Consider the following 14,674-nt stretch of genomic DNA (forward strand, 5'->3'; position numbering starts at 1 on the left):
TACCTAAGTGATGAGGTGGGTTCTCAAATGTACCTAAGTGATGAGGTGTGTTCTCAAATGTACCAAAGTGATGAGGTGGGTTCTCAAATGTACCAAAGTGATGAGGTGGGTTCTCAAATGTACCAAAGTGATGAGGTGGGTTCTCAAATGTACCAAAGTGATGAGGTGGGTTCTCAAATGTACCAAAGTGATGAGGTGGGTTCTCAAATGTACCAAAGTGATGAGGTGGGTTCTCAAATGTACCAAAGTGATGAGGTGGGTTCTCAAATGTACCAAAGTGGTGAGGTGGGTTCTCAAATGTACCAAAGTGGTGAGGTGGGTTCTCAAATGTACCAAAGTGATGAGGTGGGTTCTCAAATGTACCAAAGTGATGAGGTGGGTTCTCAAATGTACCAAAGTGATGAGGTGGGTTCTCAAATGTACCAACGTGATGAGGTGGGTTCTCAAATGTACCAAAGTGATGAGGTGGGTTCTCAAATGTACCAAAGTGATGAGGTGGGTTCTCAAATGTACCAAAGTGATGAGGTGGGTTCTCAAATGTACCAAAGTGATGAGGTGGGTTCTCAAATGTACCAAAGTGATGAGGTGGGTTCTCAAATGTACCAAAGTGATGAGGTGGGTTCTCAAATGTACCAAAGTGATGAGGTGGGTTCTCAAATGTACCAAAGTGATGAGGTGGGTTCTCAAATGTACCAAAGTGATGAGGTGGGTTCTCAAATGTACCAAAGTGATGAGGTGGGTTCTCAAATGTACCAAAGTGATGAGGTGGGTTCTCAAATGTACCAAAGTGATGAGGTGGGTTCTCAAATGTACCAAAGTGATGAGGTGGGTTCTCAAATGTACCAAAGTGATGAGGTGGGTTCTCAAATGTACCAAAGTGATGAGGTGGGTTCTCAAATGTACCAAAGTGATGAGGTGGGTTCTCAAATGTACCAAAGTGATGAGGTGGGTTCTCAAATGTACCAAAGTGATGAGGTGGGTTCTCAAATGTACCAAAGTGATGAGGTGGGTTCTCAAATGTACCAAAGTGATGAGGTGGGTTCTCAAATGTACCAAAGTGATGAGGTGGGTTCTCAAATGTACCAAAGTGATGAGGTGGGTTCTCAAATGTACCAAAGTGATGAGGTGGGTTCTCAAATGTACCAAAGTGATGAGGTGGGTTCTCAAATGTACCAAAGTGATGAGGTGGGTTCTCAAATGTACCAAAGTGATGAGGTGGGTTCTCAAATGTACCAAAGTGATGAGGTGGGTTCTCAAATGTACCAAAGTGATGAGGTGGGTTACCTTCTGTATTTGTACAAATGATGCGCCTGTGAAAGCTGTTGCCGCTGACAGGTGAAGCTTGCTGGCCGGATACTAGCCAACATCACTATTCCATTCATAAGAATACTCACAGCGAGGGCATGTCTGCATGATGCTGATAAGGGCTCCCTTGCTGGTCTTCTCTAATGCTGCATGTTCAGCTGCAAAATGGACATCTCTCGAACAACTGCAACAGGCAATCTTATGATGTGGTGTTGACTGGGAGGGCCTGTGGCAGGGTGATACACTGTAATAGACAGCAAAGTGGTAAATAACATTTTTTCCCGAAAGAAAAGGACAAAGCTTTTTGATAATGCAATTCACAAATAAAATGGCTCAACTAGCTGTATCTGCTTGGCTGGGGAATTAGCCTACTAGTTTATCAAGCCGGGTATTTCAGACATAACACACATTACCCGTCGTTGTTGATGAAGCCGTCTGTGTCATCAGGGCAGTAACTCGGCTCACTATCAGAGGCCTCGTGATGGCGTGTCCTTTTCATAACCTTAGAGGGAGACTGGCAACAACAGAGGAGGTGTCACAAGGGTACTTGTCGCATGACACACTTATCCCGAGGTCTTGCCTGATAAACTGTGAAAATAGCAAGTGAACAGTGAATACAATTATTGAGGGAGGTCGCTAAGCCATTGCAATCACATTGCTGGACCTTTGCTCTTTCTGGTAGGTTTCGGCATCCATTCCTGACCAGGGGATCAGTCTGGCACCCAACTGTGGACTTTTTCTAACAGAAAAACAGGGTCAACGATTGTCATCATACCTCAATTATAAAAATAGCTTGAGAAATATTGTAATCTTGTTTTAAAGCTAATTCTATGCTTTACAGACTGACTGGCCAGACTGACTGACAGTGTATCCTAACTCTGGTTATTTGGTATTTTATTAGGATCCCCATTAGCTGATGCAAAAGCAGCAGCAACTCTTCCTGGGGTCCAACACAAAACATGACATAATACAGAACATTAATAGACGCGAACAGCTTAAGGACAGAACTACATACATTGTTTTTAACGGCACACAGCCTACATATCAATACATACACACAAACTATCTAGGTCAAATAGGGGAGAGGCGTTGTGCCGTGAGGTGTTGCTTCATCTGTTGTTTGAAACCAGGTTTGCTGTTTATTTGAGCAATATGAGATGGGAGTTCTATGCAATAATGGCTCTATATTATACTGTACGCTTTCTCCAATTTGTTCTGGATTTGAGGACTGTGAAATGATCCCTGGTGGCATGTTTGGTGAGGTAAGTGTGTGTGTCAGAGCTGTGTGTATGTTGACTATGCAAACAATTAGGGATGCAGTCAGTCTCTACTCAACTCTTTACCAAGAGAGACTGGCATGCATAGTATGTATATCAGCCCTCTGAGGTAGCCTAGTGGTTAGAGGCAGGTAGCCTAGTGGTTAGAGGCAGGTAGCCTAGTGGTTAGAGGCAGGTAGCCTAGTGGTTAGAGACAGGTAGCCTAGTGGTTAGAGTCAGGTAGCCTAGTGGTTAGAGGCAGGTAGCCTAGTGGTTAGAGGCAGGTAGCCTAGTGGTTAGAGGCAGGTAGCCTAGTGGTTAGAGGCAGGTAGCCTAGTGGTTAGATGCAGGTAGCCTAGTGGTTAGAGGCAGGTAGCCTAGTGGTTAGAGGCAGGTAGCCTAGTGGTTAGAGGCAGGTAGCCTAGTGGTTAGAGGCAGGTAGCCTAGTGGCTAGAGGCAGGTAGCCTAGTGGTTAGAGACAGGTGGCCTAGTGGTTAGAGACAGGTAGCCTAGTGGTTAGAGGCAGGTAGCCTAGTGGTTAGAGGCAGGTGTGGTTAGATGCAGGTAGCCTAGTGGTTAGAGACAGGTAGCCTAGTGGTTAGAGGCAGGTAGCCTAGTGGTTAGATGCAGGTAGCCTAGTGGTTAGAGGCAGGTAGCCTAGTGGTTAGAGGCAGGTGGCCTAGTGGTTAGAGGCAGGTGGCCTAGTGGTTAGAGACAGGTAGCCTAGTGGTTAGAGTCAGGTAGCCTAGTGGTTAGAGGCAGGTAGCCTAGTGGTTAGAGGCAGGTAGCCTAGTGGTTAGAGGCAGGTAGCCTAGTGGTTAGAGGCAGGTAGCCTAGTGGTTAGAGGCAGGTGGCCTAGTGGTTAGAGGCAGGTAGCCTAGTGGTTAGAGGCAGGTGGCCTAGTGGTTAGAGGCAGGTGGCCTAGTGGTTAGAGGCAGGTGGCCTAGTGGTTAGAGGCAGGTGGCCTAGTGGTTAGAGGCAGGTGGCCTAGTGGTTAGAGGCAGGTATCCTAGTGGTTAGAGGCAGGTATCCTAGTGGTTAGAGGCAGGTATCCTAGTGGTTAGAGGCAGGTGGCCTAGTGGTTAGAGGCAGGTGGCCTAGTGGTTAGAGGCAGGTGGCCTAGTGGTTAGAGGCAGGTAGCCTAGTGGTTAGGAGGCAGGTGGCCTAGTGGTTAGAGGCAGGTAGCCTAGTGGTTAGAGGCAGGTAGCCTAGTGGTTTGAGGCAGGTATCCTAGTGGTTTGAGGCAGGTGGCCTAGTGGTTAGAGGCAGGTAGCCTAGTGGTTAGAGGCAGGTAGCCTAGTGGTTAGAGGCAGGTAGCCTAGTGGTTAGAGGCAGGTAGCCTAGTGGTTAGAGTGAAGGTTGCTTGATTGAATCCCTGAGCTGACAAGGTAAAAATCTCTCGTTCTGCCCCTGAACAAGGCAGTTAACCCACAGTTCCTAGCCTGTCATTGTAAATAAGAATATGTTCTTAACTGACTTGCCTAGTTAAATAAGGATAAGAAAAATGCTAGGTAGCTAAAATATGGTGGTCCCCTCAATCTTAGTTAGCTGGCTAAAGTTTTACTGTATCTAAAATACACATACATAACCAACAGTCTATGGTCTAGCTACCGGTATACTCACCACCACTGGGGAACACTTGTTCCTGTGGTCCTGCCTGGCTCAGTGGGTAGAGCATGGCACTTGCACCGCCAAGGTTGTGGGTTCGATTACTTGGGCCACCAATAGATAAAATGTATGCACATATGACTGTATAGCAATCGCGTTGATAAAAGGCATATTAATCTAAACAAAAGGTATTTGTCACGAGCTGAATACAACAGGTGTAGGTAGACCTTACCGTGAAATGCTTACTGACAAAGCAGTTCAAGAAATAGAGTTCTGAAAAGATTTACTAAGCAAACTAAAGTACATAAAAAACAACACAAAATAACAATAATGAGGCTACATACAGGGGGTACCAGTACTGAGTCAATGTGCGGGGGTACCAGTACTGAGTCAATGTGCGGGGGTACCAGTACTGAGTCAATGTGCGGGGGTACCAGTACTGAGTCAATGTGCGGGGGTACCAGTACTGAGTCAATGTGCGGGGGTACCAGTACTGAGTCAATGTGCGGGGGTACCAGTACTGAGTCAATGTGCGGGGGTACCAGTACTGAGTCAATGTGCGGGGGTACCAGTACTGAGTCAATGTGCGGGGGTACCAGTACTGAGTCAATGTGCGGGGGTACCAGTACTGAGTCAATGTGCGGGGGTACCAGTACTGAGTCAGTACTGAGTACTGAGTCAATGTGCGGGGTACCAGTACTGAGTCAATGTGCTACCAGTACTGAGTCAATGTGCGGGGGTACCAGTACTGAGTCAATGTGCGGGGGTACCAGTACTGAGTCAATGTGCGGGGGTACCAGTACTGAGTCAATGTGCGGGGGTACCAGTACTGAGTCAATGTGCGGGGGTACCAGTACTGAGTCAATGTGCGGGGGTACCAGTACTGAGTCAATGTGCGGGGGTACAGTTGAGGTAAACTGTACATGTAGGTAGGGGTAAAGTGACTATGCATAAATAATAAACAGTGATTAACAGCAGTGGAAAAACAAAAAGGTGGGGGTCAATGTAAATAGTCCGGTGGCCATTTGATTAGCTGTTCAGCAGTCTTATAGCTTGGGGGTAGGAGCTGTTAAGGAGCCTTTTGGTCCTAGACTTGGCGTTCTGGTACTCTTTGCCGTGCGGTAGCAGAGAAAACAGTCTATGACTTCCTCTGACACTGCCTAGGTCCTGGATGGCAGGAAGCAGGGCTGTCTGCACTACCCCTTGTAGTGCCTTACAGTCAGATGCCGAGCAGTTGCTATACCAGTTGCCATATGGTCAGGATGCTCTTGATGGTGCAGCTGTAGAACTTTTTGAGGATCTGGGGACTCATGCCAAATCTTTTCAGTTTCCTGAGGGGAAAAAGGTGTTCTGCCCTCTTCACAACTTTCTGTGTTTCTGTGTTTAAGGACCATGATAGTTTGTTGGTGACGTGGACACCAAGGAACTTGAAGCTCTCAACCTGCTCCACTACAGCCCCGTGGATGAGAATGGGGGTGTGCTCGGTCCTCCTTTTCCTGTAGTCCACGTTCCGCTCCCTTGTCTTGCTCACGTTGAGGGAGAGGTTGATGTCCTGGCACCACACTGTCAGGTCTCTGACCTCCTCCCAAAAGGCTGTCTCATCGTTGTCGATGATCAGGCCTGCCACCGTTGTGTCGTCAGCTAACTTAAAGATGGTGTTGCTCATATTTTCTATATTATTCCACAAGATAGGTTCCTTTGGCAGGGCATTCAAACCAGTTGGTCAAACCATATAGCTGGAGCTTTTCAGTCTCAAACAGCCGGGACATTTGAACGTGTTGTGGAAACAATGGAGCCTCATTCAATGAAGGGAAGCAAAGTGGGCGGAGGGATGATTTGTTGACAATTCTAATCCAAACCCAACCTTAATTTACTCGTTGTGACACACTCGGTTTTAAACGAGACTAGCTTTATGACTCAAATGATCCTATTTACATTTAGTAGTTAATTTTGACACTAATAAATGTTTCTGACTCATATCGATGCCACAGACCGTTTTCAAAGGGATTACTTATTAGGGCCAGTCGCGAGAACAGAAATCTGTGAGTGAGAGAGAGAGAATAATGTCTAACCACCAGATTTGTCTATTTACAGAGCCATTAGAGAGTAGTACTCTCGCCTTGCCTGGCTTAACAGACTGCAGGCTACTTTACTGAAGAAGAACGAGAGAAAAGGGGGAAAATTAGTTTACAAATAATTTACTGTCACTTTTACTACCCCTCTCAGGACAGTGGACATGATTAGGACAAATGTCTTAAAAATCTATTTGATCACATTTATTCTGTTTTCTAAGTGAGATTTTCCGAAGCAGAAAAAGTGAGAGTGCTACTTTAGTAAAAGAGGCGTCTATCAAAGTGATGGCAGGGACAGGAGTACGGTTTCATTTCCCATCCATTTATCCATCTAATTGCCTCAGTGAGCCACTGACGTCCATTAATTGCAGGTAAAATTACTAATGTGGTGATTTTTCAGTTTGATACTCTATATATACAAAAGTATGTGGACACCCCTTCAAATTAGTGTATTCGGCTATTTCAGCCACACCCATTCCTGACAGCCATGCAATCTCCATAGACAAACATTGGCAGTAGAATGGCCTCACTGAAGAGCTCAGTGACTTCCAACGTTTGGGGAAGGCCATTTCCCATGACAATTCCCATGTGCACAAAGCGAGGTCCACACAGAAATGGTTTGTTGAGATCGGTGTGGAAGAACTGGCCTGCACATAGCCCTGACCTCAACCCCATTGAAAACCTTTGGAATGAATTGGACCGCCTACTGCAAGCCAGGCCTAAACGCCCAACATCAGTGCCTGATCTCACGAAAGCTCTTGTGGCTGAATGGAATCAAGTCCCCGCAGCAATGTTCTAACATCTAGTGGAAAGCCTTCCCAGAAGAGTGGAGACTGTTATAGCAACAAAGTGGGGGACCAACTCTATATTACTGACCATGATTTTGGAATGAGATGTTTGACAAGCAGTTGTCCACATACTTTTGGTCATTTAGTGTATGTCTGATACTGTAAAATATAATTTATATGAACATAAAAAGCACTACTGTGTCAAAAGCCTGACGATACCTTGTTTTAAAGCATTGTTAATCATTTTGGTTAAAACTTCTTTGGGATAGGGGGCAGCATTTTCACTTTTGGATGAATAGCGTGCCCAGAGTGAACTGCCTCCTACTCAGGTTTGTAGTTTTTGAACTCACCCCTATCGAATACACAGTTGGATATGGGTTATTTTGCACTTCCTAAGGCTTCCACTAGATGTCAACCGTCTTTAGAACGTTGTTTCAGGCTTCTCGTGTGAAGGGGGGCCGGATGGGAGCTGTTTCACTAAGGGGTCTGCCTGCAGCCTCGTTCTCAATCAAGCGCTTTCACATGAGAGGTATCTCTCGTTCCATTGCTTTTCTACAGACAATGGAATTCTCCAGTTGGAAAATTATTGAACATTTATGATAAAACCATCATAACATTGATTCTATACTTAGTTTGACAAGTTTCTTCGACCTGTAATATAACAAAAGAAGCTAACAAAAGAAGCTATTGGACATAAATTATGAACATTATCGAACAAAACAAGCATTTATTGTGGAACTGCGATTCCTGGGAGTGCATTCTGATGAAGATCATCAAAGGTAAGTGAATATTTCTAATGCTATTTATGAATAATGTTGACAACCCAACATGGCGGATATTTCTTTTGGCTGGTTTGGGCTCTTTGCGCCGTTCTCAGATTATGCTTTTTCCGTAAAGTTTTTTTGAAATCTGACACAGCGATTGCATTAAGGAGAAGTTTATCATGCATACCCATGCATAGTACCATGCATAACACTTGAATTTTCATCAACATTTATAATGAGTATTTCTGTGAATTCATGTAGGTCTCTGCAATATCACTGCATGTTTTGGAACTGAACATAACACGCCAATGTAAAATAAGATTTTTGGATATAAATATGAACTTTACCAAAGAAAACATACATTTATTGTGTAACATGAAGTCATATGAGTGTCATCTGATGAAGATCATCAAAGTTTAGTAATGAATTTTATCTCTATTTGTGCTTTTTGTGACTCCTCCCTTTGGCTGGAAAAATGGCTGTGTTTTTCTGTGAGTTGGTGGTGACCTAACATAATCGTTTGTGGTGCTTTCGCTGTAAAGCATTTTTGAAATCAGACACTGTGGCTGGATTAACGAGAATTTTATCTTTAAAATGGTGCCGAATACTTGTATGTTTGAGAAATATGATTTCTGTTGATTTGTATTTGGAGCCCTGCAATTTCATTGGCTGTTGGCGAGGGGTTCAGCTTGCAGAACCCCAGTACTAGACAGGTTAAAATGAAGAGCACTTATTTATCTTTTGCCAGAGATCTACAGATCATAATCTTATCCTACACTCATACATAAAATTAACAATAATAACAATCAAGCATAAACATACAAAACACCAGAAATATACATAAAAAACCTTTATTATTATGATAATGTAGGATTAACAACAACATGCGTTTAACCACAATAAAAAATTAAAAGATATTGCACTGGTTTTACTGTAGCAATCTCTCTTCACCCTTTTCAGACAGATCTCCTCTCCTTCACACTTCAGACACACACACAGGATCTCTTCACCCTTTTCAGACAGATCCTCTCTCCTTCACACTTCAGACACACGCTGTACACACACACACAGGATCTCTCTCACACAGTCTTTAAAATACTGCCTAAACACTGGGGAGTCAAGTCCATAATATGAAGTCAACAGTCTCCTCTTCCCTCAGTTCAGTGGCATTGGTCTCTGCACACAGACAGCCCTACTATCACTATGGGCTTTAACACACAACGCATACTGTGGCTACAATAAAAACACATACTGTATGGATCTGTCTGTAGAGATGTAGTGAGGCTAAAGTCCAGGGTGGAGGTTACCCACAGGGTTAACAGAGAGAGAGAGAGGGACAGCCCCTACAGTGGGGAGCTACCGTGGCTTCGGGCTATGGTGGGCCAAACTGAACATCGGAGGTGATGGGCCCAGACTAGGGGGTAGGTAGTGTTTTGTTTGGCTGAAATTGCTTTGTGTGTGGTGTGTGTGGGTGTGTGGTGTGTGTGTTGGGAGCAGCCAACAGCCCAGGGCTAGAGATGAATTATTCCACCAGGGAAACTAACACTTGACTTCACTCTCTGACAGATGGCTGGATCAGCATCATTACAGACAATGTTTGTGTGATACAACAGTGAATGTCAGGGATGGTCAGGCTGGCGCCGGGCAGTGGAGGATGGCACTCGGATTGGGTCAGAGAGAGTAGCAGCTGTCCAAGCAGCAATAACAACAGGGCCACCAGTATAGTCCAGATGAGATGACATGCAACACAATACACACTGTAGAAACTATTCTTATAGGGATGACCCATATCAAATCAGAACTTCAGATCAGTTTTGGGACTATAGTCATTCGATGGGCAGGAGCCAAGTGAACAACATTAATTTACTATCAAATGGGGAATGCCACAGAGACTTGTCTTTCAAATCATGACTCTGGCTGATATAAAATAACCCTCAACACACAGAAACAAATGGAGGATGACAATTTGAGTCACCTGACATATTCGGCCAATGAAGAGATGCTCTCTCAGTCTGAGGTTGATTGATTGGCTACAGTAGAGTTGTTAAATCCCAACGCTAAGCTTGGCCGATCTGTCCCAGTGACAAATGACAGCTTTTCCCTGGGAGGACTTAGGGCCTACACCTCACATTACCTACCCTCTATCCTTCTACACTAGAGGATACCACTATTCACACCGCAGGTGATTTAGGAAACGTCCCCCTATTTCCATTATAGTGCACTACTTTTGACCAGGGCCGAACCTCTAAACATTATATGCACAATGTTCCTCCTCATGAACATTGTCAGTGGTTAGGTTACATGAATAATATGTAAAGGCCATAACAAACCAGTCACACTGATATGATCCAGGGTAACTTTACAGTGTGGAAAGCTGTTGACATGAATAATTATCACTGCCTGTTACAGAGGTTGATTTCTAGTAGCATTGAGGAAGATTGAACAACATTGAAACACATTACAGAAATCGCTAGACACAGTCTGTCTGTCTGTCAGTGGGGTTGTCTGTCTGTCTGTCAGTGGGGTTGTCTGTCAGTCTGTCAGTGGGGTTGTCTGTCAGTCTGTCAGTGGGGTTGTCTGTCTGTCTGTCAGTCTGTCAGTGGGGTTGTCTGCCTGTCTGTCAGTGGGGTTGTCTGTCTGTCTGTCAGTGGGGTTGTCTGTCTGTCTGTCTGTCAGTGGGGTTGTCTGTCTGTCTGTCAGTGGGGTTGTTGTCTGTCTGTCTGTCAGTCTGTCAGTGGGGTTGTCTGTCTGTCTGTCAGTCTGTCAGTGGGGTTGTCTGTCTGTCTGTCAGTCTGTCAGTGGGGTTGTCTGTCAGTCTGTCAGTGGGGTTGTCTGTCTGTCTGTCAGTCTGTCAGTGGGGTTGTCTGTCTGTCTGTCAGTCTGTCAGTGGGGTTGTCTGTCTGTCTGTCTGTCAGTCTGTCAGTGGGGTTGTCTGTCTGTCTGTCTGTCAGTCTGTCAGTGGGGTTGTCTGTCTGTCTGTCTGTCAGTGGGGTTGTCTGTCTGTCTGTCAGTCTGTCTGGGGTTAGGTATTGACAACACAGATCTCTTTAGTATCTATAGACACCAGTCCTGTCTCACCCTCAGTCAGTCATCCCAATGAGCTGCTCTTTGCGACATCTCCAACAGCAACAAAACTTTGCAGGACACCCCGAGGGAGATTTGAACTCTCACACAGAAACAAAGTGATGTATGCTGCAGGTAGCCACAGTTTTACAACACGGCAACATCCCCTTACGTTGCAAACTAAGACACACAAATGAACGCCCACACACACACACGCAGGAACACACACACGCAGGAACACACACACAGGAACACACACACGCAGGAACACACACACGCAGGAACACACACACGCAGGAACACACACACAGGAACACACACACGCAGGAACACACACACAGGAACACACACAAGTATGAACGCCCACACCCACAAAACCCCACACGTAGCAGTGGGACTGGAGGATCATTGTGGTGTTCGGTCAGTTCAGACTTCTGATTGGTCAACATCGTTGTGACTGACCTAAAAGCCAGGGATCTGATTGCCCTTCATTTTATTTAGTTGGCTTTTCATTTGACATACAGCGATAAAAGGGTTGTGCAAAGCCCGCCCCCCTGCTGACCCATCCCCGACCCTATAGGCCAACTGAGATATCAGTCAGGGACAGACAGCACTAATAGGGGTAACTAACTATGAGACGTCTACACTAACTAAAACACACTCCCAAGTCCCAACATGGTAGAGTAAAAAAGACACTGCAGACCTTTAAATATTCATATAGATATGTATGAATATTTAAAGGTCTGCTATATATATATATATATATATATATATATATATATATATATATATATATATATATATATATATATATATATATATACACACACACATCTGACAGCCACTTGACAACACACACAGTCTTGAACGCATATACAAAGTAAAGTCTGTTAGCTTTACAGGATAAGAGGCAAAACACAGAGAGAACACAGCAAGTTGAACAAACCTTAAGTGTCTGATAAAAACAGAGCGATCAGGGGCTAGAAATAAAGACAACAGTGAGACCACGGGTGGTCAGAATATACATGAAGGCCAGTGTGTCTTCTGTTGTACTGCTACACTACGTAGTGCTTGGCCACATCTCCCCGAAAAATCTGATCTGGACTTTTTCAAACTTATGGCCATTCACAATATATATCTCAATTAATTTTTGTATTTTTATTACTCTATAACTAAGCTTTTATTTGTACAATTAAAGGTCAAATAAACTGCATTTCAAACAGTCAGCTATAATGGAATGAATTCAGGACTTGTGAAATTATACCTAGGCTAAATAAAAGCCTTCCACAACCATAAGACCCATTAATAATTTTAGACTTTTTTTAATCAAAATAGTTCAACCTGATTTTTTTTCTGGCTTTCAAGTCTATGAAAATGCCATTTTAGTTCCAAATGTAACCAGAAACATGTAGAATGTACATTCACTAATAATGACCAACTTCTTGTAGCAGGCAATATAGAACATTAACACAGGCCTCATATAAGCAATCTCTCAAGCAATGTTCATTATACTCTGGTTTAGTAGCGTCTGCTCTACGCGTAATTTGAGAAGTTGAGACATAAAGAGGGTTAACTTCTCTACTACAGTAAATGAATGTCTCAATGTGTTTCAGTGTCCTAATGACCCATTCTGTTAGACCAAACCTCAAATGCGAGTGAAACTGCTTGTCAGAGAAGACGTGATCTTTAGTCTTTGCTGTTGTGAGTGACAGGGGAAGAGGCTTGGTGTCTGTGTGCAAGTGGGAATGTGCACAGTACACACAGCATGGGGGAGGGGGGATACGAGACCAAAAAGACAAACGCTCATAAAAACAAAAAATATTAAAACCTCAATTCCTGCGATACAGGCATTTGAAACATCGCGCTACAACATACATTCAAATTAATCAACTGAATCCGACATATTGCCCAGCCCTATGCTAACTAGCCTGTATACAGACTTGTGAGCAGTCTTCCTGCCTCAGAGTTTGAGAGGAGTCTGGGTAATTGAGTTTCAGGGGCAGCAGGAACAATCCGCTGCCCGGTACTCAAACCCAAATATCTAAATAGATCTACCTCATCTTAACTACTTGACTCTCGTCATCTCAACACTGGTTGTCTGTGTAGTTGACCAAACCAGGCTAGGACCAGATTGATCAGGTGTCCCCAGGTTGTCTGTGTAGTTGACCAAACCAGGCTAGGACCAGATTGATCAGGTGTCCCCAGGTTGTCTGTGTAGTTGACCAAACCAGGCTAGGACCAGATTGATCAGGTTGTCTGTGTAGTTGACCAAACCAGGCTAGGACCAGATTGATCAGGTGTCCCCAGGTTGTCTGTGTAGTTGACCAAACCAGGCTAGGACCAGATTGATCAGGTTGTCTGTGTAGTTGACCAAACCAGGCTAGGACCAGATTGATCAGGTGTCCCCAGGTTGTCTGTGACTAGAACACTGTCCCTCTTTTCCTCCTCATCTCACCTATAGTCCATCTCAATGTAAAGGTGTTCTATGAACCGCCCACTATTCTGTTATCATTAGAAAGTCCCCTGACATAGAGATCTAGATCTGGTGAGGCTATGATGCAGTTACAAGGTGAACGGCTAGGCTAGTATCCTAGCTACCACAACACGTACATCCTCACACAGCTCTATACACTGCCATAGATACACTGACGGGTCCAGGTAGAGCCATGGAAGGGTGAGCTTCTATATGCTAGCTACACTGACAGGTCCAGGTAGAGCCATGGAAGGGTTAGCTTCTATACGCTAGCTACACTGACAGGTCCAGGTAGAGCCATGGAAGGGTTAGCTTCTATACGCTAGCTACACGGACAGGTCCAGGTAGAGCCATGGAAGGGTTAGCTTCTATACGCTAGCTACACGGACAGGTCCAGGTAGAGCCATGGAAGGGTTAGCTTCTATACGCTAGCTACACGGACAGGTCCAGGTAGAGCCATGGAAGGGTTAGCTTCTATACGCTAGCTACACGGACAGGTCCAGGTAGAGCCATGGAAGGGTTAGCTTCTATACGCTAGCTACACTGACAGGTCCAGGTAGAGCCATGGAAGGGTTAGCTTCTATACGCTAGCAACACGGACAGGTCCAGGTAGAGCCATGGAAGGGTTAGCTTCTATACGCTAGCAACACGGACAGGTCCAGGTAGAGCCATGGAAGGGTTAGCTTCTATACGCTAGCTACACTGACAGGTCCAGGTAGAGCCATGGAAGGGTTAGCTTCTATACGCTAGCAACACGGACAGGTCCAGGTAGAGCCATGGAAGGGTTAGCTTCTATACGCTAGCAACACGGACAGGTCCAGGTAGAGCCATGGAAGGGTTAGCTTCTATACGCTAGCTACACTGACAGGTCCAGGTAGAGCCATGGGAGGGTTAGCTTCTATACGCTAGCTACACTGACAGGTCCAGGTAGAGCCATGGAAGGGTTAGCTTCTATACGCTAGCTACACTGACAGGTCCAGGTAGAGCCATGGAAGGGTTAGCTTCTATACGCTAGCTACACTGACAAGCACACGAATAGCCGTTGGAGAGGATAGGGAAAGAGATTGTCATGGAACGCTCTGTGATACAATACAAACACTGCTTGAATAGCCATTCTGACAGCCACGACATGAATAGAGTGTTCTATTCTATAGCTAGCCTGCACTATTAAACAGTTAAACAGAGTGCAGCGTTAGACCACGAGGGAATAATAACATACATGGCCATTTGCCTGAGGCTGCTGAGTGAGTTAAAGGTGGGCGATGCAGATTGTTTCATTAACAGACTAATGTATTTATACCGATTGCTAAGCATACGCTACTTTTATTGCTGAGTTACACCCTGT

General features: G+C 44.8%; 3 long non-coding RNA genes across 19 annotated transcripts; all 3 read left to right on the forward strand.

The window, feature by feature from the left end:
• Window positions 1-2,707: 2,707 nt before the first annotated feature.
• LOC127915509 (uncharacterized) lies at window positions 2,708-3,908 on the forward strand. 2 transcript variants are annotated; one of them, XR_008091479.1, is made up of 3 exons: window positions 2,708-2,999; window positions 3,148-3,213; window positions 3,302-3,559. It is a non-coding gene; the product is annotated as an uncharacterized LOC127915509 (long non-coding RNA). The 2 variants fall into 2 exon arrangements; XR_008091890.1 differs by lacking the exon at window positions 3,302-3,559 and adding an exon at window positions 3,831-3,908 and having other exon boundaries at window positions 2,709-2,999.
• Window positions 3,909-9,405: 5,497 nt separating this feature from the next.
• Window positions 9,406-10,909, forward strand: LOC127907588 (uncharacterized). Of its 2 annotated transcripts, none has more exons than XR_008064992.1 (3): window positions 9,406-10,317; window positions 10,386-10,652; window positions 10,753-10,909. It is a non-coding gene; the product is annotated as an uncharacterized LOC127907588 (long non-coding RNA). The 2 variants fall into 2 exon arrangements; XR_008064994.1 differs by having other exon boundaries at window positions 10,273-10,341.
• Window positions 10,910-13,473: 2,564 nt separating this feature from the next.
• On the forward strand, window positions 13,474-14,399 carry LOC127907589 (uncharacterized). 15 transcript variants are annotated; one of them, XR_008065004.1, is made up of 4 exons: window positions 13,474-13,614; window positions 13,827-13,985; window positions 14,039-14,197; window positions 14,251-14,399. It is a non-coding gene; the product is annotated as an uncharacterized LOC127907589 (long non-coding RNA). The 15 variants fall into 15 exon arrangements; XR_008065049.1 differs by having other exon boundaries at window positions 13,554-13,667; window positions 13,880-13,985; XR_008065060.1 differs by having other exon boundaries at window positions 13,577-13,720; window positions 13,880-14,038; window positions 14,092-14,197.
• The last annotated feature ends 275 nt before the right edge of the window (window positions 14,400-14,674 follow it).

The sequence above is a fragment of the Oncorhynchus keta genome, chromosome 1 (genome assembly GCF_023373465.1).
Source record: "Oncorhynchus keta strain PuntledgeMale-10-30-2019 chromosome 1, Oket_V2, whole genome shotgun sequence".
NCBI classification, from domain to species: domain Eukaryota; kingdom Metazoa; phylum Chordata; class Actinopteri; order Salmoniformes; family Salmonidae; genus Oncorhynchus; species Oncorhynchus keta.